Source organism: Ovis canadensis, chromosome 9, assembly GCF_042477335.2.
Source record: "Ovis canadensis isolate MfBH-ARS-UI-01 breed Bighorn chromosome 9, ARS-UI_OviCan_v2, whole genome shotgun sequence".
Lineage (NCBI taxonomy): Eukaryota > Metazoa > Chordata > Mammalia > Artiodactyla > Bovidae > Ovis > Ovis canadensis.
The window spans coordinates 43,310,534-43,322,270 of NC_091253.1; positions in this window are offsets into that span (position 1 = coordinate 43,310,534).

Sequence of the window (11,737 nt, forward strand, 5' to 3'; positions counted from 1 at the left end):
AGACCAATCTCCAGAAAATGATGCTACAAAAATGGAAATCTTTGAATTACTCGATAAAAAATTCAAAATAATTGTTGACAGTTCCCTGGTGGTCCAGGGGTTAGGACTCGACACTGTCACTGACAGGTCCCAGATTCAATCCTTAGTTGGATCAGTCTAAGATCTTGCAAGCTTTGGGGCAAGGTCAAAAAAATTTTTAAAGTAAAAAAAAAAAAACACAAAAAAACTGTCTTAAACTCAGTTAGCTACACATAAACACTGGCTAAGCTTTCTTCCTAATTGTGCTAAAACCAGTTCTGAATACATACTTCTTCTAACCTCTCGACTGGCAAGGCATTTTGGATCCATAGGAAATTCTTTGAACACTTTGAGTGGATTTTAATATCACACCACAAAGAGATAATAAGGTGATCTAAAACTTTATATGTTGCCTTATGCACATTTAATTTAACTGGGTCAATATAGAGTCTGATTTATCCCTTTTAGCTATCCTTACTCATCAGTTTAATAAGACAAGTATCAAGCGCCCATGTCCTTATATACCAACAGAACATCAAGTTAGTTTTTTTTTTTGCAAGTCCATGGTAATAACTCCAACTCCATTGAAATTACAAAATGAAAAAGTCCCTTTGCACAAAATCTTTACAACAAAGATTTATTTACAACAAATAACTACTCTGAATTATTATTTGATATTAATATAGCAGTAGATTTATATATAAAGAGCTGATTTAATATAAATTGCAATCACAGTCACAGAATAGAAAACGTAATGGAACAGTTTATTTGTTGGGCAGAGGTGTTCTTGCCAACAGATTTTTTCTCTAAATGTATTAGCTTCTCTTATTTCTTGCTGCTGCTGCTAAGTCGCTTCAGTCGTGTCCGACTCTGTGCGACCCCATAGACAGCAGCCCACCAGGCTCCCCCGTCCCTGGGATTCTCCAGGCAAGAACACTGGAGTGGGGTTGCCATTTCCTTCTCCAATGTGTGAAAATGAAGTCGCTTGGTCATGTCCGACTCCCAGCGACCCTATGGACTGCAGCCCACCAGGCTCCTCCGTCCATGGGATTTTCCAGGCAAGAGTACTGGAGTGGGGTGCCATTGCCTTCTCCGTCTCTTATTTCTTATGAATCATTAAAACGTGATAATGCCTTTTTGATACTATCATTCAACTTGCACAACAACTACATGAAAATACAACTAATTAGCAATTGTATCACAAATTTTGCTCATTTATATGTAAAATTTGAACTTTCTGAAGCAGTGATGCCTCACTATTGCCTGCTTCCTTGTGTACTGACTGTCACCTCTCCATCAACATTCCCAGCCTTAACAGTCACAGTTCCACGTGTGTATGAGTTTATGAGGTATATACACAACCCCTATTTGACATACTTCACTCAGCCTCAGCTATTTGTGTGTAGAATTACGTTCATATTCCAAGTTACTTTTGCACCCAAGACTACCCTAGACTTTCTCTGGTTTTCAGGTAACACCAGTTCGTGCATCCACAGCCTCTCCAGGGGCACCTGGGCCTGGGGCTCAGGCTCCCTAAGATCTGAGAGCCCAAGGTCTGAGCAGCCCTTCCCCAGGGGGCCCCTGGCTTTGGCAGGTGACCTGGGCACTTTGGACCGCTGGTTTGTTTCCAAGCCCCGTGAGTTCTGTCTGTCACTCTGGTGTGTCCTACAGGAAGTTGCTTCCACTCTCATTCTCGTTGGGCAGTCAGGGCAGTGGTCCTAGAGGGCCAGTGGGGGTTGCTCTGCTCCTTGTCCTGTTGGGTCAGCTTCTAACAGGACTGTTGGAACCTTGATGGAACAATTGTTGCATTACTGCTTGTTGAGCCTTTTCCTTGCAGCCCCGAAGTCAGGCCATGACTCTGAACCAGCTGTGCTCTGAGAGCCTCTCTCCTGGGCTGTCTCTTCTTGAACATGAATTGTTCATTTATCTGCTCAACTTTCTGGAATGTTCACACACATACGGCACAAGTATAAACGTGCTAGGACCCGCTGAGCACCTACCTGTGTGTATTTAAAGGCAGATTACCTGGGCTTTCTTCCTTGTCTCTTCACCATGATACTCAGCCCTTCTGTTCTCTGCGAGAAAAAAAAAAAAAAAGAAGAAGAAGAAAAAAAGAAAGAAACAGACACAGAGACATAAACCATTGGAATAGCGACATACAAAAACTCAGAACACTGTAAGTTGCCACGAACATTTTCAAACACAGCAGTGTGTTCTGAGGACTCTAACTGACACTTTTCCTGTAATCTGATTAACTGTTCCACCAGCTGGATCCACATCACAGTTATCTGATTGGAAATTTATTTTCAATATGAAAGGAAATAGGAAGTTTATTTTCCATATGAAGACAGCACATGCTGTAAACTCTATGGTTCTGATTGGATGATGGTATATCTATCCATGGTCAGTGTAGGATAGTCTTGAACGTGCTGCTGTAACAGCCAATCAAAAAGCCTCTGGGGCTGCACAGTGAAGGGTGCATGTCCCTCCAGCTGCTGGTGTCCTGGCAGTGCTTTCTCAAGCTGAGCTGTGGCAGAGAGAGTGTGGGTTTAGCAAATGGTGTACCCACTCCTAAAACGTCTGCACAACCAAACCTCAGTGCACAGGCGGAGGAGACTAGAATTCTCGAGCATCAGTGGACAAGCCTCTGGCCTCCACACTTTGCCATCACAGTCATCACACAACGTGGGAACCTGTAGCTCTCAATTCAGTCATCTCTCCCCTCCCAACAGTGTCTCTAGATCCTTTTACGGAAAAGGAGAGGTGACTCAGTGACTATTCTGAAGTGTAAGATACACAGAGCCTATCCAAACGAGAAAAGCGGAGGTTGTCAACCACCGGCTCATGCGTTTTAGCAGTGGTGGACCTTTCAGGTGGACACAGGGTGGCTCATGTCCTCTGACCCCCAACTAGAGGCTGGGGGAGGGGAACTAGAAGTGGTAACCAGGAGACACCCTGTATCACTGGTCCAGGGACCTCAGTTATTTTTCTCAGGTTGACTCAGGAGTTGGAAGAGGTGCAAAACCAGAGAAACCAGCAGTTACTTACTAGTAAGTCCTGACTATTGCCAGCACACCACTCAGAAGGTTGTGGTGGGCTTGCAGCAAATGTTGTGGGTCCGAGGGGCTCTCTCATAACACTATGCTGGCCTTTCTCCTTTGTTGTGTTCAGCCGCTCAGTGTGTGTCACTTGCTTTCACTGACTGATAATATCACGTGTCTTTGAATTACTGTAGAATGGAGGAGAACCTCTGTATCGACTCATGACAACCACAGTCAGTGATTAAGATTCAAGAACAGCTTTTAAAAGCATAATTTATCTTTACATAAATTCCTTAACAAGAGACAGTTCTGGCAGCCACTGGCATATAGACGTATGTTGATCTATTTCTTGGCACAAGCAGATGTTTTTAATTCCTCATCTCCATTTTTTGGGTCTAGGCACAGAGAAATTTCCATTTCATATTTCACAGTTAGTAGGAAACCTTCACAAGGAAAAATCTACAAATATTCTCTGTGGTAAAAATATACAGACATACAAGCACATGTATACATATACACATATTTATATACATGGACACACACATATACACAATCAGATCAATGACGATCAGCCATACAGATGTTCCTAATTGTTCATCCATCTTGAGTTTGGACAATGACATGGGTCATCTGAAACAGATTGCATGAACATGAAACAGTCCATTTGTAGTAAAACCATGTCTTAGCATAGTGTAGAAATTATCTTTCATAACATAAATTCATTGCCTTCAGTAAAAAAAAGCAACAACACGAACATCCAGAATCTAAGGTTTTGCTTTTCTCTTACGAAGTCCCCTCCTTCACTGTGTTCCACTGGCTGTTTTCTTGATCCACATTCCTCACCCACTCGACTGTTTCTGTTGCCACTGTGTTTTCAGCTTGCAATCTCTCCTACTAGGGCTTTCTCTGGTTCCTCTCAAAAGCCACCTCCTTGGAGAAGTCTTTCCCGCACACTTTCTCCAGGGAGCCCCCTGACTCCACCTGCTCCCCATCCCAGCTGTTTAGTATCTCATCACAGCGCTGCTTTCTTCACTACTGTGTGTACAACCTGTACCAATGGCCTTTGCTTACTGCTTACTGTTTTTGTACCAATGGCAAGTAAGCAAGCATTAGACAGCAAGGGTCACCTGTCCTTCCCCAGTAGACCCAGAGCTGGGCACAAGGAAGCTGTTAATTAGTATTGTTGGAAAGAAAGAAGGAAGGAAGGAAGGAAGCATGGAGGGAGGGAGAGAGGGAGGAAGGAAAGGAGGGCAAGGAGAAAGGGCAAGAAGGAAGGGAGTAGGGGCAGGGCATGGCTTCCCTGTGCAGCCAGTTTGGCAAAGTCATGCTGTGTTTTCACATCTCTCATGCACCTTTCTTTCCTCCTTTTTTTCATCCTACTTTTATCCAGTCCTTCAGCAGCTTACACATTCAGAGCAAACGAATTCATTCAGATACAGATGATTTCCAGTTTTCTATGGGGTGGGAGGCGGGAGAGGGGTTCAGGATGGGGAACTCATGTACACCCGTGGTGGATTCATGTCAATGTATGGCAAAAACAATACATTATTATAAAGTAAAATAAAGTAAAAATAAAAATTAAAAAAAAAAGAAAATGAAGGGCTATTCCTCCAAATGAGTAAAGTTTTAGGTTAGATCGTTGAGCCTCCTTGCCCCAGTATGTGTGGCAAAATTAGTCTCTTTCCTTATTGAAATCCTTCCTAGATGCAGTCTCTGGTGAGGAGGTGGTGGGGCAAGCCTGGGGGTTCATCTCAACGTGGTGGATGGAGATAAAGGGAAATTTAATTAAGCTTAAAATACATCTCCCATCGTCCTTGGCCAATGTAGAGGAAATCTATATCCATTACTGCATACCAGCAATTAGCTTTCTAGAAGGTCTAGTGCTTTGGGCAATGGAATGTGTTGTACAGCTAACACAACAACCAGCCTGTTGGCTTTTTCAGGAAAGCCCTGTGATGCCCCAGAAGTTCAGTTCAGTTGCTCAGTCATGTCTGACTCTTAGTGACCTTATAGACTACAGCATGCCAGGCTTCCCTGTCCATCACCAAGTTCCGGAGCTTGCTCAAACTCATGCCCATCAGGTCAGTGAAGCCATCCAACCACCTCATCTTCTGTCATCCCTTTCTCCTCCTGCCTTCAATCTTTCCCAGCATCCAGGTCTTTTCCAATGAGTCGTTCTTCACATCAGGTGGCCAAACTATTGGATTTTCAGCTTCAGCATCAGTTCTTCCAATGAATATTCAGGACTGATTTCCTTTAGGATTGACTGACTCCTTGCAGTCCAAGCGACTCTCAAGAGTCTTCTCCAACACCACAGTTCAAAAGCACCCATTCTTTGGTGCTCACCTTTACGGTCCAAATCTCACATCCATACATGACTACTGGGAAAACCACAGCTTTGACTAGATGGGCCTTCTTGGAGACAGGAAAGGCTACCCACTGCAGTATTCTGTCCTGGAGAATTCCATGGATGGTATAGTGCATGGAGTTGCAAAGAGTTGGACACGACTGAGCAACTTTCATTTTGGCAAAGTTATGTCTCTGCTTTTTGATATGCTGTCTAGGTTGGTCATAGCTTTTCTTCCAAGGAACAAGCGTCTTTTAGTTTCATGGCTGCAGTCACTGTCCAGAGTGATTTTGGAGCCCAAGGAAATAAAGTCCGTCACTCTTTCCATTGTTTCCCTATTTGCCATGAAGGAATGAGACTGGATGCCATGATCTTTGTTTTTTGAATGTTGAGTTTTAAACCAGCTTTTTCACTCTTCTCTTTCACTTTCATCAAGAGGCTCTTTGGACCCCAGTCTGGCTCTAGGTGAGTGATCACACCATCATGGTTATCTGGGTCATGAAGATCTTTTTTGTGTAGTTCTTCTGTGTATTCCTGCCATCTTTTCTTAATCTCTTCTGCTTCTGTTAGGTCCATACCATTTCTGTCTTTATTGTGCCCATCTTTGTATGAAATGTTCCCTTGGTATCTCTAATTTTCTTGAAGAGATCTTTAAGTCTTTTCCATTTTATTGTTTTCCTTTATTTCTTTGCATTGCTTGCTGAGGAAGGCTTTCTTATCTCTCCTTGCTTTTCTTTGGAACTCTGCATTCAGGTGGGTATATCTTTCCTTTTCTCCTTTGCCTTTCACTTCTCTTCTTTTCTCAGTTGTTTGTAAGCCTCCTCAAACAACCATTTTGCCTTTCTGCATGTCTTTTTCTTGGGAATGGCCTTGGTCCCTGTCTCCTATACAGTGTCATGAACCTCCATCCATAGTTCTTCAGGCACTCTGTCTATCAGATCTAATCGCTTCTGTTTGTCACTTCCACTGTATAATCATAAGGGATTTGATTTAGGTCATACCTGGATGGTCTCATGGGTTTCCTTACTTTCTTCAATTTAAGTCTGAATTTTGCAATGAGGAATTCATGATCTGAGCCACAGTCAGCTCCTGGTCTTGTTTTTGCTGACTGTATAGAGCTTCCCCATCCTTGGCTGCAAAGAATATAATCAATCTGATTTCAGGATTGACCATCTGTGATGTCCAGCTCTTTGTCACCCCATGGACTATACAGTCCATGGAATTCTCCATACCAGAATATTGGACTGGGTAGCTGTTCCTTTCTTCAGGGGATCCTTCCAACCCAGGGATCAAACCCAGGTTTCCTGCATTGCAGATGGATTCTTTCCCAGCTGAGCCACCAGGGAAGCCCTTATTGAAGTATGAAGTATTATTGCTCAGTTTTGTCCGACTCTTTGCCTCCCCATGGACTGTAGCCTGCCAGGCTCCTCTGTCCATGGAATTCTCCAGGCAAGAGTACTGGAGTGGGTTGCCATGCCCTCCTCCAGAGGATCTTCCTGACCCAGGGAGTGAATCTGGGTCTCCCACATTGCATGCATATTCTTTACCATCTGAGCCACTAGGAAAGCCCCTTTATTGAAATATAGTTGATTTATAAGGCTATGTTAATTTCTGGTGCACAGCAAAGTGACTTGGTTATGTATATACATTCTTTTTCATATTCTTTTCCATTATAGTCTGTCATAGGATATTGAATATAGTTCCCTGTGTTATACAGTAGGACCTTGTTGCTATATGCTAAATATTACATTTATTTAGATCTCATGTAGCTTTAAAGGAATATGTGGATTTTAAAATTTAAAAAGTTTTCACGTAACTCCTGCTGACTAAAAAAAGATGCTCAACTTGAGAATTTTGAGTTAAGTTTTATTTGGGGCAAAATGAGGACTGCCACCTGGGAGGCATCATCTCAGATAGCTCTGAAAGACTGCTCCCAAGAGGGCAAGATCAATATATAAGGTTTTGGTGAAGGGGGAGTTCAATACCATGAAGCACTCATTTTACAAAAGGCTTTTTGTCAGTCATGAGGATCTGGTGTTGCCGTGAAGGGATTTAGTGCTTCTCTAGATATGAGGAGACACAAGGATTGAGATCATAAAATCTGTTCCTAAAAACATCCAACTATCTAAAGACCTATCCCACCAGATTCCCTGTTGCACAGAGTGCCTCACTCCACCCTGAACTCCCTCAGGGGCTGTTGAAGGTCAGCAGCTACAGCAGCGCGTGGTTCAGTCTCCATAGAGGCAGATGGCAAATGCCTTTGTTGTTCAGTCATTGGCAGTGTTCTTGGCCAGTGCCCATTTGTAGTTGACACTCCCTTGAATGTTTTGCCTTCTGACTGTCCAAGCAGCAGGTCAGTAAGCTTCCACCAGCTATGGGCTGGGGGCAGGGCTGAAGAAAAAGGACTCTGCTCTCCCCTCTTCCTTATTGTTTTCATATATTTTACTTTAACATATCTTATTAACCTGACAATATAGTCACTAATTTTTGCTTTAATCATTTGTCTTTTAAAGAAATCTTTGCAAATGAAAAAATTGTATTTACCCATTTCTTTTCATTTTCAGCCTTTTATGCAAATCAGAGTACACATCTGGTGTCATTTTCTTAGTCTGATGAACTTCCTTTAGCTTTTTTTTGTTTGTGTGCATCTTGTTTGCTGATGAAGATTTTTCTTAGCTTTTATTCAGCTGAAAAGGTCTTTATTTTGCCTTCATCTCTTCAATCAGATGTAGAATTCTCAGTTGACAACTGAAATAAGCAATAAATTTCCACCAGAGACTGAAGAAATGACGTTTGTGTCTACAACCACAGTTTCCCAATTTTTGAAAGTTCTTTTTGGAGCTTTTGCTTTCTCCTTTGAAAATTTTCTCATAACTTCTTATAGAAAATAACTAAACATACATATAGTGTATGTGTATATATATATATATATATATATATATATATATGCCAACCCTATATATGTATATGTGATATATAAGAAATAGTAGTTATATGTCCTAACAGAATGCTAGCTAACACAAAGATGGCAATCATACTGCAATATATAAGTGCATCTAATCAACATTTTGTAGACCTTAAACATACACAATAGTATATGTTAATTATATCTCAATTTTCAAAAGAATCTCATTGTAAATAATTGAATATTTTCTTAACTTTGCAATGACTACCCATTCTCCTAGGATCACACCAAACTTAAACTACTAGCAACTTAATTTTATTCTTCAGTGTTGATTTCTAGTGCTGATTTTTTCATTTTTAAAATTTTAAAATATTTCACAGATTGTGCAGATACTATTCTTAAATGAGTACACTTTTATGCCACCCAGAGAAAATGTAATAATTGTTATTTAGCAACAGACCTGATTTCAATGTATATGGGTAACCATGGGGAAGTATCACTATTTACTATTAGAGAATATAAAAGTTGTATATTATATATATATCATATATATGTATAATTTTTCAAGTCCCTTTGACTATTTTGAAAGAAAATATTGAAGAGTTGTAAAAGTCCCTGGATATTTTCACATACGTGTCATTTCTGAAATCTAATCAGGACAGTTAATATTTGCTATCTCTGTTCTTAATCTATGAAATAACATTTTTAAAAAAGCAAGTGTTTTTAATAGTCTATGAACCAGGCTATTCTTTCAGAAGGTCTTTTTCCTCTCATTAAAAGTACTTAGCAGCAAAGGGAACCTCTTTTGTATTCTCATTTCCCCTTATTTCTTTGTTTCCTCAGTGTTTTGACATATTGCATTTTCCTAGTCCTCTTGGTAGCTAAAAAAAAGCTCAGCTTTCAAAAGCAATAGAATGTGAAATTATTTTAAGCCTCACAAACACAGCTTTTTATGTCTTCTACAAGTGAACTTTGCTGGTTAGAGAAATAAAACAATCTATTTCCTTATCTTCTCTCATCTTTTCAGATCCCAATTTATTAAACCCGGCTTTCCTGAACATAAATCAGTACAATGTGGGATGTTATTTATTGTCAATAACAAAGTGGAGTGTGTGATGGCATAGGATGTGATCAGAAGACATAGTTGACATTTGAACACGAGGCTTCCTGCTCCATGGTTATGTGGTGCTTCTTGTTCAGGTGAAGACAGCCCAGGATGGAGGGCTGTACAGGGTGTCAGAGCAGGATATAGAAATTATAGAACCAATGACATGTCCTGGACTACTATCAGGAAAGATAGAATCATCAATTCAGATTTTAATAGGAAAGTAGAATTTTGTTTTCAGACATAAGATTCACTACTGTTTGGTCACAGAATTGAATTTTCCCTTGGAGAGTTGGTTCATTTATGCTGATGTATTCTCCTTCCCTGCATGAGACCCAGAGTCATGCTCCTGAGATGCCAAGGCTCTATCTGAGAGATCAGGACAGGGCATGGAGGGTGTGAGGCTGGTTTAGCTTTTGTTTCTACAGAGTGGGAATGGAATGATCAGCTTTTAATCTGTTATTTTACAGATGTCACTAATGTTTTGTCTGATTTAAATGGTACTTATTTCAAGCTCAGTGCTACCGTGTGTGTGTGTGGGTGTGTGTGTATGCATGCCCATGAGTGTGTGGCACACATGTGTGTACATGCATGTGTGCATGTACAAAGAGAGTCAGAATCAGCTCTCGCACACCCTGGAGCCTGACAGCCAGAGGAAATCATTGCCATAGGAAGATCACCACAGCGGTCAGTTTGCTCAGAAATACACACTTGAGATGTTAGTTTTAGATGAAAGCAAATACAAATGCAAAATTTTAAAAATGCAAAATTTTAAAGATGTACTAAACTTGCAAATTCATCATGAGATTGTTATAAATATCTGCTTGACTAAAAAGTGGCTGAGAGTTATCATACTGCATCTACCCTTCCCCATGATACTAAGCACCCCTGAGTGATTTCAGTACCTCCTCCACAGATTTTATCCTGACTCACTCTAGTTTTAAAAATTGATCTCTTTTGCATAAACTCTGCTTCAAGTGTCCCCATGAACACATCTCAATGACTTTTACTCTAATTGCAAAGTGAAAAGTTCCAATCAGTATGTTTGCTGCTGTTGAACTGTAAAGATTTTTATTTTCAAAGGAGTGTGAATAACAAATGACAATTAAGGTACTTACAATGGCCCTTGTTCTGAGCCCCCTACTCTGGTGCAGCCTCAGGGAGCCTCTTTCCCCTTCTTCTGGGGAGATGCTTTGTTGACATTCTCTCATCAAGTCCTGGGCTTTTAACTCAGCTATTACACTGAGATGCGACTTTCTTGTGGTTCTAGGTTCTTACCAGGAGTTGAGTTACTCATTGTCTCAGGAACCTTTAACAGGTTCTTTCCCCAAAACTGAAATCAGCTCCACTGCTGTGAAACCCAGCTCCACTTGAGTCCCATGTTATCTCGGCAAACTCCATCACCCTGGAACTACCATTTCGAGGAGATTCACCGTCAACTTTCCAAGCCTTTTTGAAATGCTTCAGAAATCTGCATTCTGTAAAAAAACAAAACAAAGAAACAAGAAAACAACAATGTGTATGCTGTCTCTGAGGTCAGGAAGACATGAATTGTGTGGAAGCACGTGTCCCAGGCTGACAACATGTCCTCAGCCGAGTGTGCCTTAATCACTGAGGTGCCACTTACATGGGGCATCTGTCACCAGCCACAGCACAGACGGCTTCCTTTATATCTAGCAAGGTCTTCGTGCCACACACCTGGTAACCGTCCTTATCTTTATCCCAAAGTAAACATAGACAGCATCTGGTATGTGATGAATTGTGTCCCCACAAATTCATATATTGAAGCAGTGACCCCCAGTATCTTGGAATGTGACTGTGCTTGTAGACTAGGTCTTGAAAGAGATGGTGGTGGTGCTCAGGTGCTTAGTCACGTCCAATTTGTGACCCCATGCACTGTAGCCCACCAGGCTCCTCTGTCCCTGGGATTACCTCCAGGCAAGAGTACTGCAGTGGGTTGCCATTTCCTCCTTCAAGGGATCTTCCCAACCCAGGGATCGAAGCCACTTCTCTGTGTCTCCTGCATTGGCAGGCAGATTCTTTACCACTAGTGCCACCTGGGAGGCCCTGTGAAAGAGGAGTTTAAATTAGACCATGAGGGTGGGCCCTAATCTCATAGCAGCTGTGTGTGCTTTTGAGAAAAGTAAGTTAGGACACAAGGACACACACAGAGAGAAGACCACATGAAGACCGAAGGGCACTTTGGACATTTGCACACCAAAGAAAGAGGGTGAGGAGACAGCTATCCTGCTGACACCTTCATCTTGGGCTTCAGGACTCTGAGAAAATACATTTCTGTTGTTTAAGCCCCCCAGTCTGTG